Here is a 27,080-nt window from a genome sequence, read left to right on the forward strand (position 1 = left end):
TGGAGAGGATCAGATGCAAAGTCCTTTCCAAGATCCCCATTGCTTTTAATGGGCTTTGAATCAGTCTCTAATTGATTCTCACCTGTTGAGTTGCATTGGGACGCAGCCTCTTTTACAACTGAACTTAGAGCAATGCAACTGAGAAGGCTGAAGGCTTTCTGACCTGTTGCTCGGAGCTAATTTTTTTAATGATAGCATCCATTTCGCCTGCAGCCTTCGCTTCAGAACTTAAACAGCTTGTCAGATTTCCCAGCTGCCCCTTCTTAAACACAGCTAAAATATGAAGTTCCCACTGAGCTTAGCTTCGCTGCGTGTTGAATGGCTGATGGCCAAGTAACCTGCAACAAGATGAGATAATGAGAGAAAATCCGACAGACTGTGAAATCCGAACGGCACACCGCTGAGCGTGGCTCAAGGCTGCGAGGAATGGCAGAGAGAGAGAGCAGGCATCTCTGCAGAACTTCAGCGAGGCTGATCAGGAACTGGGGCTCACCTGGGATTAGCCTCTGAACCTGTTTTTCATGCCAAAACTCTGCCCAGAAACGTATAATGTACCAAGAAGAAGGGGGGAAAGGCTGGTGGTTTCTGTTTCACTGAACCAGCTGGATCAGGCCAAAGGTCCCTTTTCTCCAAAGGAATCTGCCTTGTATCAAGTCAGAACATCTATCTAGTTCAGTATAGTCTACACCAGAGGTAGCCAACATGGTGCCCTCTAGATGCTGCTGGGCCACAGCTCCCATCAGCTCCCATGCACATGGCCAAAGCTCAAGGATGGTTGACGTTGTAGTCCGGCCACATTTGAGAAGATACCAGATTGGCTGCCTCTGGTCAACACTGACTATCAACAGCTCTCCATGTTTTCAGGACAGGGAACTTTCCAGTCCTACCTGCAGATGCTGTGGATTGAACCCATCCCGAGACATTTTGCATGTAAAGCAGATGCTTTGCCATTGAGCAATGGCCTTGCCCTTGACAAATAACTAAGATTCCAGTCCTCATGGTTCTGAAGATTTAGATATGAACAGGGGAGCTGCCTAATTCCAAGCCAAACCATTGCTCCATCTAGCTTGGCATTGTTTACACTGACTGGCAGAGGTTCCCCTGCATTTCAGACAGGGACATTCCCAGTTCTACCTTGGAATGTCCATACTGTATTCAGCATGAGAAGTAAATATCTGTAGGTGAAGGTTCCATATCTGATGCCTCCATGAATTTGAAAAACAAACAAACCATCATTTTAAAGCCACCTAAGCCAGCAACTACCATCCCATCTTGTGGTGGTGAGTTCCACAGGTTGGTTCTACATTGTGTGAGAGCCAGAAAGGTGCAGACTAGGAACACCCAAGCTCAAATCCTTGCTCAGGCATGAAGCTCACTGGGTGACCTGAGGTCAGTCATCATAGCTCAGCCCCACCAACCTCACAAGGGTTCCTTTAAGGATAGAATGGGTGGGAGAGAACAATGTATGTTCCTAGAGGAAAGGCGGGGTGTAATTAATTAATTAACAGAACCACTTCAGTTTGTCCTGAACCTCCTGCCATTCAATTAGGGGCATCAGGCTGGGCGAGGCTGCTGTAGAATCAAAGCACCTGGGTAATTGAAGTCTATGCCACTGATCCGCTTCACCATTTATTTCCAAAATGAACAATAATGGTGCTTTAATGGAGAATAGTTATTTCCCCACGTCAGTTCATTAATCCGTTGCCACTGCAAGCTCATTACAACCACCCAGATTCAGTGACATTTACGAATGAGTTTACCCATGGAAGGTCCTGAACCAAACGACTTCAAGAAAGGAAGTTGTCTTGCGTGAGGGATGGCTGTTTACTGCTGAACGCACAGAGCAGAGCCAGTTCAAGTTTGTTAACGCACAGGCCACTTGGGAAGCCTAACACAATCCCGGAGGTCTGTGGCTAATTATATATTTGGTTTTCCTGCAGGTGGGCTGGATTTGCATGTCATTTGCATGAAAATGGTGGGTGCCAGCTGGTGGGCAGGCTGTATTTATTTGGGGATTCATGAAAGAGCATGGAGCTATTTCATCTAAAGCACGAAATGTGCTCAGAATTCATGTGATCTGAAATGCTGAGTACTTCCAGGCTGTTATTATTTACGGGTGGCATTCAATGGCTTAGGCCCCCTCTACACTATACATTTATAACAGCGTATCATGTCACTTTAAACAGTCATGGCTTCCCTCCAAAGAATCCTGGGAGCTGCAGTTTGCTAAGGGTGTTGAAAGTTGTTTGGTGACCCCTGTTCCCCTGATAGACTTACAATCCCTAGACCAGGGGTCAGTAACCTTTTTCAGCCAGTCCCTCAGAGCATGTGGTGGGCCAGACTATATTTGGGGGGGGGGATGAATGAATTCCTATGCCTCACAAATAACTCATAGATGCATTTTAAATAAAAGCACACATTCTACTCATGTCAAAACACCAGGCAGGCCCCACAAATAACCCAGAGATGCATAAAAGGACACATTCTACTTATGTAAAAACACACTGATTCCCGGACCGTCTGCGAGCCGGATTGAGAAGGCGATTGGGCCGCATCCGGCCCACAGGCCTTAGGTTGCCCACCCCTGCCCTAGACTCTTCTGTCTGTCCCACCCCTCTTTGAGACAAAAGCAGCCCAGCCAATCACAGCTAAGGCTTTCTCACTACTAGAACTCTGTAGGGATATTACAACCTCCTATCATCATAGGAGACTACTTATTTTGCTATGAAGTCATCACACCACAAGGAACTATGTTGTCTATCCAGGGCTGGCCCAAGACATTTTGGCACCTGAGGTAAACCACGACATGGCTCCCCCCCCCCATCCCTGTCATGGAAGAAGAGTTGAGTGGAGATCTACATCAGGAACAAGGAGGGAATAAAGATCTACATTGAGATCTGCTGCTCCTGTGAATCCTGCTGCCTGAGGCGGTCACCTTACCTTGCCTCATGGGTGGGCCGGCCCTGTGTCTGTCACTGGTGAGCTTCAGGGGCTCCTTCTTAGTCAGTCTTGCCTGTATTCCCTTCAAATGATGCCCTTGAAAGAGGCACGACTCATCGGCATCCTGAATTCCATGGCGTTTAAAATGTATGGGTTTTCTCCATGCTGCCTTAAGAATGCTCTAAGGGGGAGAAGGGAGCTGGGGAGCTGGTCAGAAATGTGCTTTCATCTGCAAATTCCTGGAGATGAATGTAGCTTGCAAAATGAGAGATTTGACAGGATATGAAAACATCTTTGTGCTGGGTAGCAATCAACAAATTAAAATGCAGTCAATAATACTGCCTTGGCAAAACTTCTCCGTCATCAGCTCTGCTTTCCCTCTGAGAGAGACAGGGCTGTGCCTGTGTCATAATAAAGAGGGCAGAGGAGACGCTTCGGCTCCCTCAGTCTGAGATATTCAGTGACAATTGATCCAAGCATACCATTTCCCTTTTGCACAATGCTAAACGCAAATGTCCACTGCAGATTGTGCTAAGGAGAGAAACAAGTGTTTGCAGGCAGCCATTTTACCACACCATTTGCCACAGCGCTGCACTGGCGGCACAGGGAGAGACACGGCGAGGTACCCCTGGGGAGGAAGAACTCAGCCTGGGATCATCTAGCCATTCATTCCACATCCTTTGCTTCTGGTTCAAAAAAAGCAACATTTGTGGGTCTTGATTATACATTGCTCAGCAACGCACAGATTCACTGTATGAGTCCAAATGGCCTCCGTTAACAGGAAATGACACCGAAAATGTCAACGATGATCGCATTTACAATGGAAGGGGCCATAGCTCAGTTGAAGAGCATATGCTTTGCATGCAGGAAGTTCCAGAATCCACCTCCTACATCTCCAGGTAGCTTGTAGACTGGACTACTGCAATGTGCTCTAGCTGGGGCTCCCCTTGAGGTTGGTTCAGAAACTGCAGCTAGTTCAGAATGCTGCCGCCTGGCCTGTACAGCTCTGGTTCAGTATATAATACTGGGGCTGCAAGCTCTGCTCTGGCTGCCAGAATATTACTGAGCTTAACTCAATGCATTACTGCTAATGTTGAGAGCCCTAAACGGCCTAGAACCTGGTTAGGTGAGCAAACCTCAAGGATAGCCCCACCTAAAGCACATTGAAGCAAACCACTCTAAAGGCGACCAAGAACTGCAACACAATACTGTAAGCCTTTTCCCTTAGATACAAGCCAGATCAATGCAATCTGAAGAAGTGCTCCTGTCCTGATCATCTCACAGTTAATCTCATGTTCGTTTCATTTCTGCGCAAACTGAGGCTTTTTACCGTCATGGCATCAGGAGTTTAGAACGTCGTTTCCATTACAATCAGACAGGCACCTACAGTTCTGATAGTTTGCCACCTGCACAAAACCGTTCTTTCTCGCCAAACATTTTTAGAGGATCGGTTTGTTTCAGCACTGGTCATTAGTTCTGTATTTTAACGATGTGATAATTTTACGACGTTTTATATTCTACATCGACGTGATGCTTTTTTGGGAATGAGTTGGCAGTTTAGAAATAATCCCATAAATAAATACCAGGCATAGGCAACCCATAGAATAGATATAATCAGGACTCAGCCCCCGTCCCACCCCCCACCCCCTGATGTAAAACTCACATGGTTTTATGCAACTTAACATTGCGAGAGGCAATTGGACGGAAGGGGGGGGGGTTTGGTTGACAGGGAGATCGCTTGAAACCCCAGCATCTTCTGCAGGCAGAAATTAATGTTTTGGAACATAATATTATTGGATTGGTTTTAAATAGATGTTTCCTTGCTCTTTGGTAATAAAATGAATGCCGCAAAGAGAGCCAGAGGAATATGATATAAACCCAGGCTGATTATTGCTTTTGGAAGTGCGTCTCTCGATATTTCCCTCCATCCTCCGTTTGACGCTGGAGCATGAGTAGCAAATGACAGGCGGCGAGAAACAGATGAATGTCTATTTATGCAGGAATATGGAATGTATGAATAGTGATTTGGAGGACAAATGTATTTTGACAGGTATCTAATTTCATTCTGTTGATAAAATGCACTTTGTCAAGTACTCAAGCACTTTCTGTGCTTGACAGTTGTTATATTTTTCCCTCTCCATCTTTTTTTTCTTTTTGCTGGTGTCTTCTTTTTTTTTACAAAAGATAAACACCCAAGTGCATTTATCAAACATCACAATGCAATTTAATTTAATATCATCACAGATGTGTGTTTGCTTTTTTAAAAAGATGCAAATATCTGGAGATAAATTATCTATCGCACGCAACTGCATGAAAAAGGGATTTCTGATGTAAGACAGAGAAAAGTGTTACAGAGGAGTTACCAATTGAGCAGGGTTATGATGAACACAGAGCTTTTTTTTTTTACTACCGGTATCAGTTTCAGCAGTATCAAAAAGTATCCCCCACTTACTGCTTTTTCTTTTCCCCGTTTTCTTTGTACAAAACACTTTGAAAGAGGACAAAAACATTTCCTAATTCAGGAAACATTGCCCTTCGTCCCAGTTGGCTTTGTTTGCCCCCAGTGAGTTCATCACATCACCAAATCTGATTGTCTACCTGGCACAATGACATCACCTCTTTACTATTCTGTCCCTGATTGTCTATGATTCCTCACTTGGCTGTTCCAAGAAGAAGAAAATGGCACCATAGCAGTGGCAAGAGGGGAAACAATGTCCGTGGAATTAAAAAAAAAGAAGTGAGCATGTGTATGGTTAAGGGTGGGTTGACCACCTATCAGGGAGGTTATACCAGCATCTGGGGAGTGGACTAGCTTACATATGAGATACCTTCAACTTTCCGGTTCTACAAATGCATAGGGATTTCTGCTCTCCCCCCCCCCCAATAATCCAAGCACTGATTTTATGTGCTACTGCAATCAGTTTGGAAATTTCTCTCTTGTTTCCTCCGCTCATTTCCCTGTTTTGGGCACATTCTGGGAATCTCAACTTATCTCACAAGTACATAGACGGTAGATCCAAACTCTTCACAGAAATTGTAAGGTCTGAAGCCATTTTTACTCAAAGCAGATAAAAATAACAAATACGGTACTATGAAAGATAATAAATGTGAATGGCCAAGGAACCGTTACAGCAAAAGAGAACAACTCGTGTTTGGGAAGGAGGGCTGTCTAGGGAAGCAGCAGCTACAAAGGTCAAGGAGCATTTATTCATCAGCAGACCCTAAGCCATAGAATCCTAGAAACTAAGAGGTGCTTGTAAGTCATCTAGCTCAATGAAGGAAATCCAGAAGTAGAACGTCTCCCCACCATGAACTGGCTGTCCAGGCTCTGCTGCAAAACTTCCAAAGAGGAAGCGGGAGAGTTAACCACCCTCTAGTTAACTGGTTCCATTGTTGAACTTCTCCTGTTTTCAGGTTTCTCCTACTGTTCAGCCAAATTCGACCCTCCTGTAACTTAAGTCCAATAGGTCTTGTCGTCCCTTCACTGCTGCCTTCTGCATCACAGCCCTGCCAGATCTGAAGAGTATTTGAAGATTCAGGACAGGCAACAGGAATGTAGGCGGCTGCTTTATACTGTGTAAGTCAGACCATTGGTCCTTCAAGTTCAGTGTTGCCTGCACTGACTGGCAGCAGCTCTCTGGGGTATCAGACAGGGAAGGTTTCCCAGCCCTACCATGGTTTGAGCTTGGGACCTTCTGTTAGCACAGCAGATGCTCTACCACTGAGCTATGGCTGTTCCCTGAACTCAGCAGTGCTACTGCTCATGTCCCCTTCCCAGGCTTCTCTTCTCCAGCTAAGCATATCCAGTTCCTTCAACCATTCCTCATAGGGCTCTTTTCCCATCCCATGGCCATTTTTGTTGAACCTGAGAGTGGGGGGGAAGGAAGGGATGCTGGACCAGCAAATGGACCCTTATAAGCAAATGGCTTATCCCTGAAACAGATTAAGACATTGTCAAAAGAGACACAATAGAAAGCTGATCATCGCATAACCCATAGGGAACCCAAGACATTGCAAGGACTGCCGCAAGCTTTCAAGAGAGGAGGGTGTGCCAGTCTAAAGGGATTGTGGCTAACTTGAACTTCTTCCAGGGCATGTCCCAGGTGGGTGGTCTCTCTGGAGTGCTATCCTGGAGAAACAGCCAAACCTGAACCCCAGTAAAGATGATGCTTTGCAAGAAAGGATTTGCAGCTGCATAATAACATTGGTTGCTTAGCAACTTGAACACCTGTGTGCCGGTCTAATTAGGATGCCTCCAAATATCTGATGAATCCAATTTTACAATCACTACAACCTTCAGAGAGGAGCAGAGCTGGTATTTTTAGCTCCTCCAAAAGCAGGAGGAACTTTGTTTTTTGGGTTCCCCATATCTCCCAACCTTGACTGCCTTCTGTCCACGAGCACACTTTGGGCGAGGCTTCCCCAAACTAAGGCCCGGGGGCTGGATGCGGTCCGCGAGGCTCTTTTATGTGGCCCACGGCACCCCCACCCACCCCCCGCCGCCCACTGCTGCTGCCTTCTCTTAACGGTGTGGCTGCCCACTTCCGGGTCGCCGGAGCGTCGGAAATAGCTTGTGCACATGCACAAGCGTCATATCAGGCACACTTCTGGGTCGGAGGAGGCCCATGTGCATGCGCACAAGCTTTTTCTGGTGTCCCGGTGACTCGGAAGTGTGCTGGAAATCGCATGTGCATACACATATGGGTGCACGCTCCCACGTGCTCCGGCCCACAGCGCGATTGGCGCTGGCGGCACCGGCCCTCGGCGACGTACGTTTGGGGACCCCTGTTTGGGCCATTAGCCATGGATGCCAGTTTAAAAGGTTGCAAAGGCATTGATTGTTCCCTGGGAGGCTCGTGGGGCAGCTCCACCGATTTCAACCTGTATATTTGTAGATTTAAAAAATTACATTGACTCACACACCACAGACTTCCATTGCTTCCTCGCTCTCCTTCAAATGAACATTGTCCTACAAAGGCTGAGCTAGAGAAGGCAAAACACAACCTACCTTTATGGACAAATAAGGTCTCTCCCAGATTACCTGTTTACTGAGCATTCAACTTGATTAATTTGCACAAAATCTGCAGGGGGTGGGATGACACTGGGTATCTATTGAGCATGCATTATACGACATGGCATCAAGAAGGTGTTGCCCCCCCCTTTCCACTTCGTTTCCCCATCACTTTCCTGGTCACAATAAGTCCAATTGGTGGGAGGGGGGGCAGAAGCAGATTTGTTGTGCAAAAGCTCCCGAATCAACCTGGATTTGCCAGTACATGATTGACTCACACCCCAAAATAGCAAGTCTGGAAGCTCCTTGAGACCGAGGAAATAATGAGAAATTTTGCTCTCTTCAAATAGGGTGATAAATCCCTCTACAGCTAAATGCTGGAGGAGTGTTCTGTGCATCCATTACAGAAGCTCAGAGACACCTTATTCTCTGACTGTGGAAGGGGCAGAGGGGGGAGAACAAGCCTTGAGGAGCTTATGACAGCATCAAGGTGCTGCCAGGAAATAGATGGTGGGAGAAACAATTTAGACTTAATGTAACCAGGGGGGGAGAAGAAATCAGAAAAAATCAGTCGCACAAATTGTTTCTTCCCAGAGGTAAAATTGGTCTCCTTCTCCAGGCTCTGTTCAGGCATTTAAGCTTGCTTCCTTCCCTTGGGAGGACGTACAGACGGGTAAAACGTTTTTGGCACTGCTAGGATGGCAGGCCAGGAGCAAAGCAAAACAGCACTTCTTGGGGGCTTTGATTCCATCACCCACCCACCCCGATGCACACACGTCTTTTAGTAGCTGCCTTAGTACGTCATATGTGACAGGGTGGCTTCTTATTTAACTTGTATTAATTCCTCAAGCCATTACTGTAGCATCTTTTGGGGATTACAAATGACACTAATAAGGATTTGAGATTAACAAATCAAGAATTTTTCCACATCAGACTTTGGGAAGCGTCCAATGGCTCCTGGGGCTGATTTCAAACAAGCAATTCTGAGCTGGCTCAGCGCTACCTGCAAGAGTGCAGGGAGCTAGTCGAACCGGAGCCTATGCAACCGCTCGTTTTCTGTAAATCAATAAAGTTGTGGGCCAAAAACCAAAGCAAAATTTGAGTCAAGTGTGAATTTATTTAGGGGGGAGGTCTCTGAACACGCAAATGAGGGAGCAGCTCTGAAGCTAGAGTTCTGAATCATTGTACGAGCCCCTAGCTTGCAACGTGAATTAAAAGTACGCACGCACACACACAGAAAGAGTTTTGGAATGACATGAGGGCAGCTCAGCATGTGTACACTCATGCTGAGTGTACACACCTTCCGCACTCTGTGTTCTTTGATCCTTTGGACATGTGCTGCTGCCGAGAAATGCAGCAAACATCACTGTGTTGCCTTCTTCCCCAAGTGATCAAAGCAGAAGTCACTTGAAAGCTTGTCAGCCAAGAGAATGAGAAGAACTGTAGGGCCCTGACAGAGGTCTTCAAAGGACTGGCTGAGTTGTAAGGCTATAAAAACTTGGTACCAAGGAATCCATATTTTAAAACTTGGGCCAGCCACAACAGAGAACACCACGGCCACATCCACACCATACATTTAAACCACTATGATACCACTTTAAATATTCATGGTTTTCCCCAAAGAGTTCTGGAATCTGTAGTCTGTGAGTCCTTAGGAGACCCCTATTCCCTACCAGAGCTATAATTCCCAGAGTTTTCTGGGAATAGAGATTGTTAAGCCAGTTGGGGACCTATAGCTCATTGAGGGGAGTAGGTTCTCCTAACAGCTCTCATGACCCTTAACAAACTACAGCTCCCAAAATTATTTGGGCGAAACCATGATTGTTTAAAGTGGTGTCATGGTGCTCTAAAGGGCCTTCTCGGAAGTGGTGCCTGCCCTGTGGAACGCCCTCCCACCAGATATCAAGGAAATAAACAACTATCTGACTTTTAGAAGACATCTGAAGGCAGCCCTGTTTAGGCAAGTTTTTAATGTTTGATCTTTTGTTGTGTTTTTAATATCCTGTTGGATGGAAGCCACCCATAGTGGCTGGGGAGGCCCGGCCAGATGGGCGGGGTATAAGTAATAAATTATTATTATCATTATTATCTTTATTATTATCATTATCATTATTATCATTTGGTGTGGAGGTTGCCTGAGTGTCCATGGCTGCTTGTCATCCAAGGCAGAGGAGTCATCACACTATGGATGTTTGTTAACCAACAATACAGGGCTGAAATTGGTCCTTATTTCCCTGTGACTCTTCGGGCCTGTGCTGTTTGAGAACAGCCTCCTTAGCAGACAATGCGCTAAATCAGAGGCTTTGATGCTCAGCATTTGCTTGCGCTCTTCACACACCATCTTGGAAAGACTTTCCTGGGACTCGCCCCATTGAAGCCCCTTTGCAGAACTGAAGCCAATCACGCTACGGCAGCATAGGTGGATTGCGTAGCAGCCCTGGCAGACGGCTGGGGATGCGTATCTTCAAGGAACAGATTTGTTTGCATTATCACTGGCTAGCTAATCTCCTCTCTTACCTGCAGAGGGCTGATAAACTGCACAGACAACCGCAGAACGTTACAAAAGGCTGAGAGACCAGGAACGGCTCGTGGGAAATGCAATCTCTGTTGGCCATGTCTCCCAGCCAATTGCCAGAGCCCCTGCATTGTCGTCGTCGTCGCCCACCCCCACCCCACCCCGGTACTGAAACTAGTCAAAATCTCAAACAAGAGCCTGTACATTTAGGACACAAAGTGATGCAAAGGCTTTAAATGTGAGAGGAGAAAAGGAAATAATAGAAGCAATCGTTCCTCTTTCAAGTATAGTGGACGGAGAACATAATGGCACTACGGACAAAAAAACAGTCACAGACGTTACGCGCTCCAAGGAGCATAAACAGGATGTGGCTGCCGATTACTCAACAAACCCGCCATGGAGATTGGGGCAGTGGCGTGGCGTGGGGGGGCACAGGGGGCACCTTCTTTTTCTAGAAAAATAGTGCTAGATGTCTCCATGTCCTAAATGGTGGTGGAGGAGATGGCACTGGCTCAGACCTGGCACCTGAGAGGCTCGCTAGCAGGAATAAATGGGATGGAGTCTCTGCTAGTGTGGGAGACAGTGCTGAGGTCATGGGCTTGGCTGGCATGAACTGATGAGTGACAGCCCACTGGGTTCCTTCCCAGGATCCAATTATTCCTCCAGCACACACACACACACCCCCACAGAAAACTCAGATGTCTCATAGTGTGACCTAGGCCACCGGTTCCCTCCCCAGGGGCATCAGCCTCCAGTTTGTCCGGTTCCTCCCACTTCTCATCCTGATATAACCAGCCCCTTCATGGTGTCTCCTCAAGACTCAGGACACTGCCTGGATCGCAGAGGTGAAGTTCGAAAGGGCTGGGCTGTGGTTGTTGTTATTTGCTTCCTACATTTATGCTAAAATTATGGGTCAGGGAATTCACTGGCCTCTACAGAGAGGGCAGCGGGCTCCTCTTTGACCCCCTGATAGCAGCCCACAGGCTAGCAAGAGATACTGAACTCTTGCCACTGCAAGCAACTAATTGCAAAGAAGGGAATGATAATTAAGAGCAAACATGCACTACCGATATTGCTACGGAATGGATAATTTGCACAGTTAATGGTTGTCATGCCAGGTGAATCCTGTATGCCTGACATCCTTATTAACGGGCCCATGTTCCAGTCATTTGCAAATTGGCCGGAAAATTGTTGACACAAACCAGGGGTTATATCCAGTGCTAGCCTTACCTACTGAAAATGCACAGGGCTAACTGAGCTGTATTCATTTCAATGGGTCTACCCGGAGTCAAAGTTAGTTGGATACAACCCCAGAGCAGAGTGGAGCAGGGAGAGAGACAGAGAGGATGAGGGAGGGAAAGAAGGAAGGAAGGAGAGACCCTCACAAGGGAAGAATGACTGTGGTGGTATGGTTAGAGCAGGGGTAGGCAACCCAAGGCCCGGGGGCCGGATGCGGCCCAATTGCCTTCTCAATCTGGCCCGCGGACGGTCCAGGAATCAGCGTGCTTTTACATGAGTAGAATGTGTCCTTTTATTTAAAATGCATCTCTGGGTTATTTGCGGGGCCTGCCTGGTGTTTTTACATGAGTAGAATGTGTGCTTTTATTTAGAATGCATCTCGGGGTTATTTGTGGGGCATAGGAATTCATTCATTTTTTGTTTTTGTTTTTCAAAATATAGTCCGGCCCAACACATGGTCTGAGGGACAGTGGACTGGCCCACGGCTGAAAAAGGTTGCTGACCCCTGGGTTAGAGGGTTGGACTAAGACCTGGATTCCAATCCCCACTTGGCCCCAAAGTATACTGGGTAACCTTGGGCCACAGGCACTGTCTCATAGCCTCAGCCTACTTCACAGGTTGTTGCTGGTGAGATGGGTGGGGGTGAATCATGGGTGCCACCTTGGGAGAAAAGGTATGATAAAAGTGCCATGCAATAAATAATAAATAAATGAGAATGCCCTTGGGCCACCCTCGATTTGCTCTGCTCCAGCTACGGGGCTGGATGCCTTAATATCATACCCAAAATGGGCTTATTCACAAAGAATAAATTTAACAGGGTATAATTACTCACCGGGTTAAGTATTCATTGGTTCCTCCATCCACATCATGTTGTCAATATTAAAGAAAGGTGATGTATAACATCCACCTCCGAGCAGGGATTTGACGGCACGCAGGTTGCAACATGAAGCTCAGATAAGTTGGTCTATTGATGGCAAGTCAGTTTGGCTGTAATGAATTGTTTGTCACAGTGCATTGTAAAGCAGGTGGAGTCATCAGTCACTGTGCTGGGGACGCTGCCTTTAACTCTACCAGCGAGGGGACAATGAAGTGGAACAGGAAGGTGGCCCCAATTGGTGAGAGGGGAGAGATGCTCAGCTGAGGGTTGGGTGACCATGTGTCCTATATTACAGAGGGGGAAAACACTATCTGAAGGGCTGTCAGACGATAATCCTCTATTTTAAGGAGTCCTCCGTCTGGTTATCAGACTAGGCTGGCACACTAGGTCACAGTCTTCCCCACTATGGTGAGATGATGCGTTGTATTTCTATTTTAATTAAAATCATTATTTCCAAATTTGCAGCTATACAGCTACATTAGCATATGCAAATATTATGCAAATCTGTCTTCCTTTGCCCTCTTCTTTGCCAATGCTTAAGTGGCCACGCTAATTAAAGGATAGAAAGCAGTTGAGCTGTCCTGGAGCAATGGAAATTTCATTTGTCCACTGTCTGGATTCTGAGTTTATAGCATGTGTCGTTTCAACACTTTCAGGTATGTTTTTGCATCCATAAGGGCAAGAAATTTGTGTTTTGTAAATAAATGGGCAATGGGTGCATCATTCTCCAGGAAACATTTTGCTTTGGTGCTTACAGTCGAGTCACTGAACAGCATGCAAAAGGCAAGGAAACCTAGCAGCATCTCTTCTGTGAATTTATGCACTGTGACAACAGCTCCTTAATAATCACACTGAACGGTACACACTAACTGTGTGTGTGTGTGTGTGTGTGTGTGTGTGTGTGTGTGCTCGTGCTCTTAATTGACAAATTAAGGAAACTGACACAATCTGATATCAACCAAAGGGCACATCCCATTAAGTAATGGTTCCAATGCTTCACACACAATTCATTCAAGGCTTTTTGTGCATGGCCTGATGCGGTCATCCCAGGGCCGGGTTAAGAAATTTAGAGGACCCAAGCACTTAAAGGATTTTGGAGCCCCCGTATATATCTAATACAAAATATAAATACAATGGTGCCTCGACTTACGAAGGCGATCCGTTCCGTGGCGCTCTTCATAAGTCAAAGTCTTTGTTTGTCGAAGCGTCTATTTTGCGCATGCGCGAAGCGCGATTTTGCGCAGAACGCACGTGCGGCGCAAATACTTCCAGGTTTGCTGATTTCGCAAGTCGACACCTTTGGAAGTCGAGTCATTCGGATGTCGAGGTACCACTGTAATAAAAAAACATAAAATTAAATTTTATTTTTTGAAATGAAACAAATCCTACAGTAAGATGGAAAGTGATGTTTATTTTTGTATACTTCCACTTTATTCAATGGGGGGGCTCTACAGGGTTCGATTCTATCCCCTATGCTGTTTGACTTCTACACGAAACAGCCAAGTGGGCTTATCCGGAGGTTTGGAGTACACTGTCAGCAACATGCCAATGACACTCAGCTCTACTTCTCCTTTACATTTGCAGGAGAGGCAGTAGATGGGCTGGACCATTGCCTTGCCTCAATAATGGACTCAATGAGAGCCAACAAAGCCAGATAAGGCTGAGGCACTGTTAGTGGGTGGTTCCCTAGACCAGATAGGTGGGAGGCTGCCTGCTCTGGATGGGGTTACACTGTCTCTGGAAGAGTGGGTACGTAGCTTGGGGGTACTCTTGGATCCTTTGCTGTCGCTCGTGGCTCAGGTGGCCTCAATGGCCTGGAGTGCCTTCCATCAGCTTCAGCCCAGCTACGCCCCTATCTGGACAGGGATAGCCTAACTACTGTTGCCTATGCTCTAGTAACCTCAAGGTTAGATTACTGCAATGCGTTATACATAGGGCTTCCTCTGAAGATGGCTTGGAAACTCCAGCTAGTGCAGAATTCAGTGGACAGGTTGCTCACCAGGGCAAGATGGTTTGAACATATTACACTGATCTTGGTCCAACTGCACTGGCTACCAGTTAGTTTCTGGGCCCAATTCAAAGTGCTGGTTTTGACCTATAACGGCTCAGGACCGCAATACCTCAAGGACCGCCTCTCTCCATGTGAACCTACCCAGACCCTGTGACAATGGCAGAGGAACCCTCTCCAGCACCCGGGGCGGGACGCCGAGGGGTGGGGCGAACCACCCGGCGGCGCACGTGTGACATCCATATGGACTGCGCACATGCGGCAGCCCATATGGACTGTGCATGCACGGCAGCCTGTACGGATGGCGCAAGAGAGTGGCAGCCCGTACGGACGCCACACAAGCAGCGCCCCTACTAACTGCACATGCACCCTTGGCCGCTCTACAGCTGGGGGGAGGCAGTGGGCCATCTTGTCGTCGTCGTCCCCCCCCCCCGAGTGGTGCCCAGAGCAGCCTGCCCCCTCCGCCCACCCTTCGTATGCCTCTGCCCTGTGATCACCCACTGAGGCCCTTCTTCGTGTGCCTCTTCCACGAGAGGTCCGAAGGGTGGCAACATGAGAACAGGCCTTTTTTTTACAGCGGCACCACATTTGTGGAATGCTCTCCCCAAGGAGGTTCGACTGGCACCTCCATTATACACCTTTGGGTGCAATGCGAAAATGTTCCTCTTTAAGCAGGCCTTTGGCTGATTAAACAATCTATATAGCCTTTTAAATGTGTTTGTGGGGGGTGGCCCTTTAAAATGCATTTTGGAAAGGGGGGTTATTGGGTTGTCTTTGTTTTTATTATGTGGGGGTTTTTAATTGTGATTTTATGTTGTGAACTGCTCTGAGGTCTACAGGTATAGGTCGGTAAACAAAGAAAATAATAAATCTGTTTGGCTCCTGATGTTTCCGATGGATTTCTCTGGCCAAGGATGTGAGGGACAGGGGATATCGCGAAGTCCCTCCCCTCCTAAGTTCAAGCCAATCCCCGAGCACAGGGGGAAGCAGAGAGAGTTCCGATTCCAGTGGGGAAGCAGGAAGTCGTGTCCGAGGCTCAGGCAAGGTAGAGGAGCCAGGGTCCCAGGTGGGACAGGAAGGGGCGAATAAGGGCGGGAGACCCATCCCCCCAACTCCGGAATTACGCAGAAAGAGGAGGGGAAAGAGGATGGGTCTGCCAAAGCTTTTGTGTTGGAGAAAGACGCGCCAAAAGCCATTAGGAGGTTCTGAAACCGACTGACAACATCACTCCGTGTAAATAGCAATGACTTGAGCACTGTAAATACGCAGCACCAATAAAAGAATAAAATGCAGAGCTGCGTAGCGTCGTTACTCTGAAGTAGTCCACTCCGGCCACTGTGACAGCAACCTCCTAATCCTTTTTGGGCTACTTTGGAGTTGCCGGGATGAGCGTGTCAGAGGCGGAGAAATGGCGGCAGATCGCGGAGCAAGCCCAGCAAGAACTGCAGCAGCTGTCGCTGCAGGCGCAGGGGGAATTGAAGGCAGCTAAAGAGGAGACTAAGAAGGTCCAGGACGACCGGCTACAACTTGCGGAACAGGTGAGAGCGCTTCAGGAAAAAGAGCAGCAATTAAGGGCGGTGGCGGTAGACCTCCAAAACAAGCTGGATGCAGAGAAAAACAAGGCGGGAGGGGCACCCCAAGTCCAAGTGCTGCCAGGAAGGAGAGCCGGGACCCTAGTAAGCAAGTTCAATGGAGACCCGAGGGAATTTCAGGGCTTTGAGACTGAGATTGTGTATGCTCTTGAGCTGCACCACGATGAGTTCCCTGATGATGAGCACAGGGTAGCGTTTATTGTGGAGCACCTTACCGGGGCAGCCAGGGAGTGGCTAAGACCGTTAATTGCAACAAGGAATCCTTGCATGAAGAATGTCAAACTATTTCTAGAAGGTTTGAAAACGATGTATTCGTCCGATAGTCATATGGATCAGACTAAGGAGGAACTTCATAATTTACGCCAAGGAAATATGACAGTTCGCGCGTATTGGGCGAAATTCACCATGCTGGTGCACAGATTGGGGTGGGAACTTGAGTCCCCCCCAACGCAAGCGGCGTTCTACTTGGGGTTGCATGAGGAGGTGAAGGATGAGCTCTCGAGAGGTCCAAAGCCCAGTAATATGGATCAGCTGAGCAAAGCGGCTCTGGCGGTGGGGGTGAGACAGGAATCCCGGTGGAGCGACAAGCAAGCAACGCGCGCAAAGCGGGCTTGGTTCCCACGGTCGCAGGAGAAGCCACTCCCCCAACAACCCTTTCAAGCCACGCCTGGGGCCAGTCAGGACCAGGAACCCATGCAGATTGATAGCGCGCGCGCGGGGGCTTTTCAAACCCCAGCGGCGCCAAGACGCAAGGAGGGAAGGGGTGGGAATTGCTTTCTCTGCAACTCCCCCCAGCATCTCGTCAGAGACTGCCCACATCGCAGGGAGTGGCAAGGAAAGGCGGGAACGGTTGTGCCCTCCCCCACTGAAGCAGCACCACAGCAGGGAAACGGGAAAGCCTGGCTGCAGGAGACAAGGGGCGGCAGCCAGGCACAGTCAGCAGACAACAGCCCCAGCCCACCCACCCGCACAGAGAGGAGCAGAGCCAGCCCACCCCTCCCAGAGCAGGAGTGGTTCTAGAAGTGACGCTCACGCTTCCAAATGGCTATCCCCTGACAGTCCTCGCCCTAATTGACAGTGGGGCGTCAGCGAACTTCTTCTCGAGAAACTTTGCGGAAGAGCACCAGATCCAGCTTCTGCAGCTGGATTTTCCTCTGCACGTGGCAACCATTGACGGCAGAGAGCTGCTGGGAGGGGCCATCACTCATCAAACCCCCCCCATGAGAATGACGGTTGGAAGGCACTCAGAGACACTGGCATTCAACGTCACCACCATCTCAGACCCCCCCATCGTTTTGGGCATGAGCTGGCTGGCGCGCCATGACCCCTCCATAAGTTGGCACCAGAGATGCATCACTTTTGGATCGGACTTTTGCCTGGAACATTGCATGCAGCACCAACCAGGGGAGGGGCCTCCGATAGCCACGGTGGCCACCATGCACGTCAAAGGGGGTGAAGCGATACCCAAGCCGTACTGGGACCTGCAGGAGGTCTTCAGCGAAGCGGAGTCCGACCACCTACCCCCACACAGGCCTTTTGACTGCCAGATCAACCTGGTACCAGGGGCAACTATACCCCCAGCCAAGCTGTACGCCATGTCAGACCAGGAACTGGAAGATCTGCGCGCTTTCATCGACAAGAACCTCAAGCGGGGGTTCATCAGAGAAAGCAAGGCAGCAGGGGGCAGCCCGGTCTTCTGGGTGGACAAGAAAGACACGCAACAGCGCCGTCTTGTGGTGGATTTTAGGCGGCTGAATTCGGTGACAGAGCCAGTGGCTTTCCCCATGCCCAGAGTGGATGATCTCCTGACAGCGGCACGCAGGGGCAAGATTTTCACCAAGCTGGACCTGAGGGGGGCGTACAACTTGATCAGGATCCGGGAAGGCGATGAATGGAAAACCACGATGTTCACGCCTCTGGGCTCTTTTGAATATCTGGTGATGCCCTTCGGGTTGCAAGGGGGCTCAGCATGCTTCCAGGCCTTCATGCACCACGTCCTGGGGTCCCTCCTCTTCAGGAAATGCTTGGTCTTCCTGGATGACATCCTTATTTACTCCAACGACCCAGTGCAGCACGTGAAAGATGTCAGGGAGGTGTTGCAGCGCCTGAAGGAGAACCACCTGTATGTGAAGCTGGAGAAGTGCAAGTTTCACACCAAGGAGGTGGACTTCCTGGGCTACAAGCTGTCAGACAAGGGGCTGGCGATGGACAAGGACAAGGTGCAGGCCATCCTGGACTGGCACAGCCCCAGGACTCGCAAAGATGCCCAACGCCTACTAGGCTTCGCCAACTTCTACAGGAAGTTCATCAAGAACTTCTCTCGCGTTACGGCTCCCATCACTGACTGCCTGAGAGGCAAGCAGAAGTTCAGGTGGACACCAGAGGCGCAAGCAGCGTTCGAAAGCCTCAAGAGGGTGTTCGCCTCAGACCAGAACCTGTTCCACGTGGTTCAGGACGCGCCCCTACGCGTGGAGACAGATGCTTCTGATAAAGCTGTGGGCGCCATTTTGTTGCAACTGGACGCCAACCGAGAGTGGAGACCCTGTGCCTTCTTCTCCAGGAAATTGACTCAGCCAGAGCGAAACTACACAGTGTTTGATCGGGAACTTCTGGCGATCCACGCTGCGTTCCAGCACTGGAGACACTTCCTGGTGGGCGCCAAGCACCCCATCCAGGTGTGCACAGACCACAAGAACCTGGAGTTCTGGAGAACTGCCAGGGTGCTCAACCAGCGGCAGATACGGTGGGCAGAGTTCTTCTCGAACTTCAACTTCTCCATACACTACATCCCGGGAGAGCAGAATGTCAGGGCGGATGCCCTCTCCCGCAAGCCAGAATACATGGAGGAGGAGGCGCCACCGGCACCCAGGCACATTTTCCCCCCGTCAGCATGGTCCTGCGGAGCAGCAGTGGTGAGCGAGGCAGAACTCACAGCACTGACGGCAGCGGATGAATTTGCCAACCGCATCTGCAGAGAACTGAGAAGGGGGGGGAGCAGGCAAAAGACTTTGCAGAACGCAGGGGGCTGCTTTTCTACAAGGGTGCACTGTACCTGCCCACCACCCAGCTTAGACGTACGGTCCTCAAGCAGATGCACGACAACCCAACGGCGGGTCATTTTGGGAGGGACAAAACCACTCACCTAGTCATGAGACACTTCTGGTGGCCAGGGGTGCGGGAAGATGTTCGAGACTATGTACGGGGCTGTGACACCTGCCAGCGGGCAAAGGTGGTCAGAGCAGCGCCACCGGGATTGCTGGAGCCCTTAGCCACGCCACACAGGCCGTGGGAAGTGGTGTCCATGGACTTCATCACAGATCTGCCTTCTTCCAGGGGCAAGACCGCAGTGTTGGTGGTGGTGGACCTCATGTCCAAAATGTGCCACTTTATACCGTGTGCCAGGGCGGTCTCGGCAGAAGAGACAGCCAAACTGTTTGTGGATCACGTATTCAGACTGCATGGATTACCCTTAAGGGTTATTTCGGATCGTGGCCGCCAATTTGTTTCCAGGTTCTGGCGGCGGCTCATGAACCTCCTGCAGGTGGAGGTCAGCTTGTCGACGGCTAGACACCCGCAGACCAATGGACAGGCGGAGAGGGTCAACGCCATTCTGCAGCAGTACCTGAGATGCTACGTCAGCCAGAGGCAAACGGACTGGGTGGATCGCCTGCCACTGGCAGAATTTGCCTACAACAATGCGGTGCACGTCTCCACAGGGGTGTCGCCCTTTAAGGCCAATTACGGGCGTGACCTCAGATCTTTCCCTGAGAGGGAGGGGGAGGAGGAGGAGGAGGGCCCACAGGCTGAGGATTGGGCAGAGGAACTGGAGACGGTGCACCAGCAGCTCAGAGAACACTTGGAGAGAGCCAAGGAAGCGTACAAGAGGGGGGCAGATCGCCACAGGCGACCGGGGGAGGTCATTAGGGTGGGGGACAAAGTTTGGTTGTCCTCGGAGGGCCTTCCCATCAGAGGGCGATGCAAAAAGCTGGCGCCCAGAAGGTTGGGCCCCTTCACGGTCACGCAACAGGTCAACCCGGTGGCATACAGGCTGGCACTGCCAGAGGACATGAGGGTGCACCCAGTGTTTCATAGATCGCTGCTGTCACCGTACAGGGAAAGCAGCAGGCTCCGAGACAGCGAACAAACCCCTGAGGGAGGGGGGGAGAGGGAAGGCAGGGAGCAACTCAATGAGGCCACAGCCATCCTGGATTCAAGGTGGGGGGTGGGGGGCCTGGAGTACCTCATGGCATGGGAGGATGCTCCACCGTCCCAGAATGAATGGGTCCCAGCCACTCAGATACAGGAGGAATTCCTGGTAGAAGAATTTCACGCCCTTTTTCCCCATAGACCCAAGCCCTGGCACATGGAAAGGGAGGGGGAGGGGGAGGAAGCACGGGAGAGCAGTTCACCATGGCGCTGGGAAGCGGAGTTTGAGGAACCAGAGGATGAGGTATGGGTGTCACCGAGATCCACCCAGTCAGAGGAAGGAGCAGATTGGCAGAACATTTTTACCCCCACCAGCTCTGACGCCACAGACTTTTTGGGATTCCCGTCCTCCCAGGCGGAAGGGGGGGGCTTGCAGGACTGGGGGGAGGTGTTCACACCAACGGGCTCGGAAAGCACTGAGTTCTTAGGCTTCCAGTCGTCACCGACACCTGGGGGGGACCTGGGGAGGGGTGAAGGAGAGCTTGGGAGGGGGGTGGATGTGAGGGACAGGGGATATCGCGAAGTCCCTCCCCTCCTAAGTTCAAGCCAATCCCCGAGCACAGGGGGAAGCAGAGAGAGTTCCGATTCCAGTGGGGAAGCAGGAAGTCGTGTCCGAGGCTCAGGCAAGGTAGAGGAGCCAGGGTCCCAGGTGGGACAGGAAGGGGCGAATAAGGGCGGGAGACCCATCCCCCCAACTCCGGAATTACGCAGAAAGAGGAGGGGAAAGAGGATGGGTCTGCCAAAGCTTTTGTGTTGGAGAAAGACGCGCCAAAAGCCATTAGGAGGTTCTGAAACCGACTGACAACATCACTCCGTGTAAATAGCAATGACTTGAGCACTGTAAATACGCAGCACCAATAAAAGAATAAAATGCAGAGCTGCGTAGCGTCGTTACTCTGAAGTAGTCCACTCCGGCCACTGTGACAAAAGAGATCAAAGCAAACATATATTGGAGGGGAGGGAAACACCTCAGATTAGTTAGGAGGTTTTTGCTAAGTGAGAATGGTTATGGGGGACAGTGAAGGTCCACTCTTATTGAGTTAAGTGTTTGCAGCAGGATGTGGCGAATGGCCCGCAGCTCAGGATCATGTCAGATCTCGGTGGAAACTGGATCCTTCCACCTCCCTCCTCTTGACTGCTAATGGTTTAAAGCTGTGAGCTGGGGGGGTGTGTGCTGAAAGCATGCCACAGAGTGCATGTTAAATTGATATTGCCAGAGTCAGTGGTGTGAGCCAAGAAGTACAAGGAAGGCGATGAAGAGACTGTTCGCATTCCACAGCTATTTGCTAAGCGGCTAATTTAGCGCTTTCGCATCATGTATCAGACAGGAAAAAGAACAGTTTCCCTAAAGAACATGGAAAAGAAATTAAAATCTTTTTTTTAAAAAAGGAACAAATTTTCTGCAATAATGGCTCTTTCCAGACTTCCTTAGCTTTCCAGTAGGTAAAAGTTATATTGCTGAACCAAACTTTCGGGGGGGGGGCTATACAATAGGGTGGCTACTGACACATCCCCCAAAAGAAGAGTAAACATTTGTGCAGAATTGGCATATGTTCCTATGTATAGATGCACATTTTTAAACTAATTACCAGAATTTTAATAGGAATAACAGTGCATCGCATCAGAGTGGAGGATCCATGGCTACTAGCCGTGATGGCTGCATTCTGCATCCACAGAGGCAGTAAATACTGAATACAAATTGATGGAGACCACAGGTGGGCAGAGTGCTCTTGTGATGGGCGTCTGCTTGAAGATCTCCCAAAGGCACCTGGGTGGCCACAGTGAGAAGAGGATGCTGGAGTGAGGATCCCACTGGCCTGATCCAACAGGCTCTTCTTATAGCAACAAGCCATCAACCTCTCACCCCCACCGCAAAAAAAAAAAAACTCCACTGACTCTGCTGAAGGCCCACACCACAAGCTCAAGGGAGGAGACAAAGTATGAGACCTGAGCTCCATGAATCAAGATTTTAACCACCGGATCACACTGCCTCTCACACAGGCATGATGCTTATGCCCTGAGGTGCTATTCTGAACTGGAATCTGCTGGGAACACAAAAAAAAAAACAAAGGTGAATCTGTGGTGTTGGTTGTTCTTAAGAATCATAGAATCATAGAGTTGGAAGAGACCACAAGGGCCATCCAGTCCAACCCCCTGCCAAGCAGGAAACACCATCAAAGCATTCTTGGCATATGCCTGTCAAGCCTCTGCTTAAAGACCTCCAAAGAAGGAGACTCCACCACACTCCTGGTAGCAAATTCCACTGCCGAACAGCTCTTACTGTCAGGAAGTTCTTCCTGATGTTTAGGTGGAATCTTCTTGTAGCTTGAATCCATTGCTCCGTGTCCACTTCTCTGGAGCAGCAGAAAACAACCTTTCACCCTCTTCTATATGACATCCTTTTATATATTTGAACATGGCTATCATATCACCCCTTAACCTTCTCTTCTCCATGCTAAACATACCCAGCTCCCTAAGCCGTTCCTCATAAGGCATCGTTTCCAGGCCTTTGAGCATTTTGGTTGCCCTCTTCTGGACACGTTCCAGCTTGGAAGTATCCGTCTTGAACTGTGGTGCCCAGAACTGGACACAGTACTCCAGGTGAGGTCTGACCAGAGCAGAATACAGTGGTACTATTACTTCCCTTGAGAGTATAAGAAGGAAGGGTTGGAGTGGTTTAAGAGAGTATGAGACAGGCAGGGTCTGCTGGTGAATCTCTGGAAAAACTGCAATAGAGTAGCACGACATGGGTTTCTGATTCCAAATTGCTTAAAAACAGAAAACAACAGAACAACTTTTCCAGCTAAATTAGACTTCTGGGAAATAGAGATGTGCTTTGTAAATAAGGGCAGTTGGAGCAGGTGTGTGGGTTTTGGAGGGTTGGGGTTTTTAAAAAGTAGTTATTGTTGTACAACCAGAAGAAACCATACAGATTAATATTCTTTATGTATATTTTCCTGGTTTAAAAGTAATGCATGCCTGTTTCAAAATCCAAACAGAATGGAGTGCGGGGGCAGTTAGTTCCATCCCTTCCCAAGAGATGGGTAGGGTCTAGGCTGATACACAACTTAGACAGATGGTTGGGCATATATGTTGGGGGTGTTTTGCTTTTTTATCTTAAAGATGATTTGGAAGAAAGTGGTGGGGAGTCTCCATTCATATCCTGGATTCTTTTGCAACTGCAGGCAACATTTGCCATCATTATCTATTCTTCATGCAAAGGTGAATGGCAAGTGGCATGTAAACTGGTCCAGGAGGGCCAAAAGTAGACAAAGAATCTCTAATTATTCAATACCCATTAGGTCTGATATTGAACTTTCCCTCATTGCTTCTCGAGGGAATGTGCTTAATTACTTCCAGAACTGCCCAGTCACTTGGCACAGCATCTCCTAATAGCATCACAGCCCCAAATGCCAGCCTAATTCCATTGGAATGGATTTTAATTATCACTCCTTCTCCAGGTGCTGTTTTTGTCCTTTGTGATAGGTTTTCTTCTACATCCTTTCTTCCACTTTCCAACGTTCCTTAATTTTCTTTTTTCTTTTTTTTTAAGAACACCCTCTTGTGATAAAGTATTCTTGGCGACAGGTTCTCCCGCTAGGAAGCATTGCGACAAATTGTCACATTAAAACTGATTGATCAGGCTGGCAGAGCCAAGGAAAATTAATGCTCTTGAAGCCATGGCCAAAAAATAAATTCCATCCCCACAAAATTTGCCTTTGTAGCTTGAAGCATTTCACCTGTGGGTCCTTATTATCGGCATCTTGTTTTGATTCCACGATTATAGGGAGCTTTTGTGGCCCCGACAGAAAAAATTACCAGCATGATGGAGTGGTTCATCCCAGGTTCAAATCCCTGCTTAGGTGTGATGCTCATGGGATGAGTCAAATGTTCTTTTCTTGGCCTAACCTACATTGCAGGGCTGTTGTGATTATTTATTTATTACATTTGTATATTGCCCATCCAAACAAGCTCTCTGGGCTACTTTCATAAAATAATAATAATAATAATTCAGCCATGAACATAAGAATAGCCCTGCTGGACCAGACCAAAGGCCGTAGAGTCACCCACATGGCTGTCGCAAGCCCACAAGCAGGACACCACTTCCCCATGACCAACAACTGCTGTTCAGAGGCATACTGCCTCTAGTGGTGGAGAGAGAACATAACCATCATGGCTAGTATAAAACACAGCAGCTAAACCAATTAAAACCACTATAAAACACAGCAATTTGGTGCAAAAATAATAATAACCTAGATTGAAATTAAACAGCTTGGGAAAACAGTCTTCACACAGAAGATTGCAGTGAAGGTGCCAGGTGTGCCTCTTTGGGGAGAGCATTCTTTAAGTGGTGGACTGCTACCAAAGAGCGCCTCTCCTTTGTTGCAAAGTCATCTTCAAAGAATGCATTGTAATAATCCAATCTGGACCTTGAAACCAGCCATTGGCTTTTCTGCTTTCTGCCTTAGCACTGAATAGGATCCAGTGTGATGTGAATGCCGTGCACACAGGCAAACTGAACTGCCTTGAAACGGAATTAACTTTGCCCTGCTTTCTCCTCCACTAGTGATTTTTCCACGACTCTCTGAATGGTAGAAACAAATCATATCCTCTTGCATTTCTAAAAACTGTGTTGAATGCACCACCCCTTCTCTCCGCAGCCCCATAATCGTGTGCATGGTTTTCGAGAGCACTTCGTTCAATAAAATGAAAAGTTTGAATAACTGACATGCTTAGGCAGAGCTGCAAATCCTCTCAGACTTTCAGACTTGGAAAGCGTCCCAGATCCGAAGTCTTTGAGGCTATTCCCCTTGGAAGCTTTGGGGTGAGAGGTTGGATAGATGGAAACAGTGGCATCCGTGTGAAGCTTCCTCTGACGCCACCTGGGAAATGCTAAGTTTGGAAACCGAGATCCCACCAAGAGGAGACCACAGAGACTTCGGCAATGCAAACAAAATGGAGGGGTCATCAGTTCATTCCATCACTCAATCACTCTCTCAACATCAGCAGACGGGTATTATCAGTTCCCAGTCTGGACTGTTTTATGTGGGTTGCTTCACATCTCTTGGCAAGGCCTGAAAAAGCAGAACTCTGAATTCTTTTGTACAATTCTCTGTTGGAGATGAAGTCTGCACCTTTCTGTACCTTGACTTGCTTGCTTATTTAGACTAGGGATAGACTCACCTGCCAATTTTGGTTTCTCTCAGTTTCCCAGCTTAAACTCAAGTCCTCTGCATTACCACAGCAAGTTGAGGTTCTTTCTTTCTTTTAAGTCCTCAAGAAAATTCATCAGCATTTGGGTGCACATTTCTCCTAATATAATTTTGTGCCCAGGTTTGCCCAATATAGACATTTTTCAAGCAATTTTCTGTAATACTATGCATTTAAATGCATAGCTGCCAAGTCTCCCCCTGAAAAATGCGGGATCAGCAGCAGCGCGGCACCGGAAGTTGCATAGAAGCAACTTCCAGTGCCGGCGCCACCCGATTCCCGGTGCACATACATGGGTAGTGCGGCACCGGAAGTCGCTTCTATGCATGTCCGTACATGCGTAGAAGCAACTTCTGGTGCTGCTCTGGCCGATTTTCAGTGCCCAGGCATGGGTGGAGCAGCACCGGAAGTCGCTTCTACGCATGACATGCATAAAAGCGACTTCCGGTGCTGCACTACCCATGTCTGGGCACCGGAAATTGGGAAGCACCAGGACCCAAAATGGAGCCTCCCTGGCAGGTAGGAAATCCGGGGGATTTATGGGATTTTTTCCAATGCGGGCAGCCAGCGGGAAACGGTTTAAAATCCGGGGGTTTCCCGCGAAAAACGGGAGACTTGGCAGCTATGTTTAAATGATACTTTCACTAATATGCACATTTTAATGCACTTTTGCCTAATATATGCATTTTAAGCCATAGTTTGAAGAACTGCATTGCAAAATTCAGAGAAGTGAACATTTCAAAGCTTAGCTCTGTTTCTGTCCATGTACTGTATTTGTTTGAGAAGTGTGAATTATGTAGTTTCTTATTAAAATGCAAAAAAATCTAATTTCTAACCTGTCTTTAATTTGGACTTCCTTTGCTAGTATGCATGAGACTTTTATCACCTGGAGCAAATGGTAGATTATTTTTCAGGGCCCCTAAGGGGTTAGGGTGGCCATGTCTCCTACTCTACAGAGGGACCCTAGAAGAAAGGACAGAGATAGCATTGTCTGAGAGGAGCAGGTCGTGGAGGGGGAAGAAAGCTGGAATGGGGGCCAAGGACAATGAAAGGCTGGAGAAATCCTCACCCAGTGCCTGGGGCAGAGAGGAGCTATGTCCTGTTGGCAGGGAAGAGGTGGAGCAAGCGAGGGGCTTTGAAGGCCTGAGGGTCAGGCAGTTGCTATGGAAACATGCAGGCCAACCAAGGAGGCCTGTAGGGGAATCTCATTAACTTCCACACTGCATTTTAAGGTGCTTTCTTTTCCACATTATCCCTTTAATTGCCCAATTAATAAGCAATAAGGCTATTAAGAGGTTCTCCTCCTGGATCCTCACCAGCCGCAACGGGAAGCAAAAGGTGAACAGCTAAGAAGACAATAGCACTTTCCTGCAGCTTTCGGAAATAATTGTTTTCTATTTCATGGGGGGGGGGGTTCGTTAAAAATTGACCATCTGAATGTTTGTTTTTCCACGAAATTCCAACTCACGTTGATGTTTCGG

Source organism: Zootoca vivipara, chromosome 14 (assembly GCF_965207765.1).
Source record: "Zootoca vivipara chromosome 14, rZooViv2.hap1.1, whole genome shotgun sequence".
Classification (NCBI taxonomy): domain Eukaryota; kingdom Metazoa; phylum Chordata; class Lepidosauria; order Squamata; family Lacertidae; genus Zootoca; species Zootoca vivipara.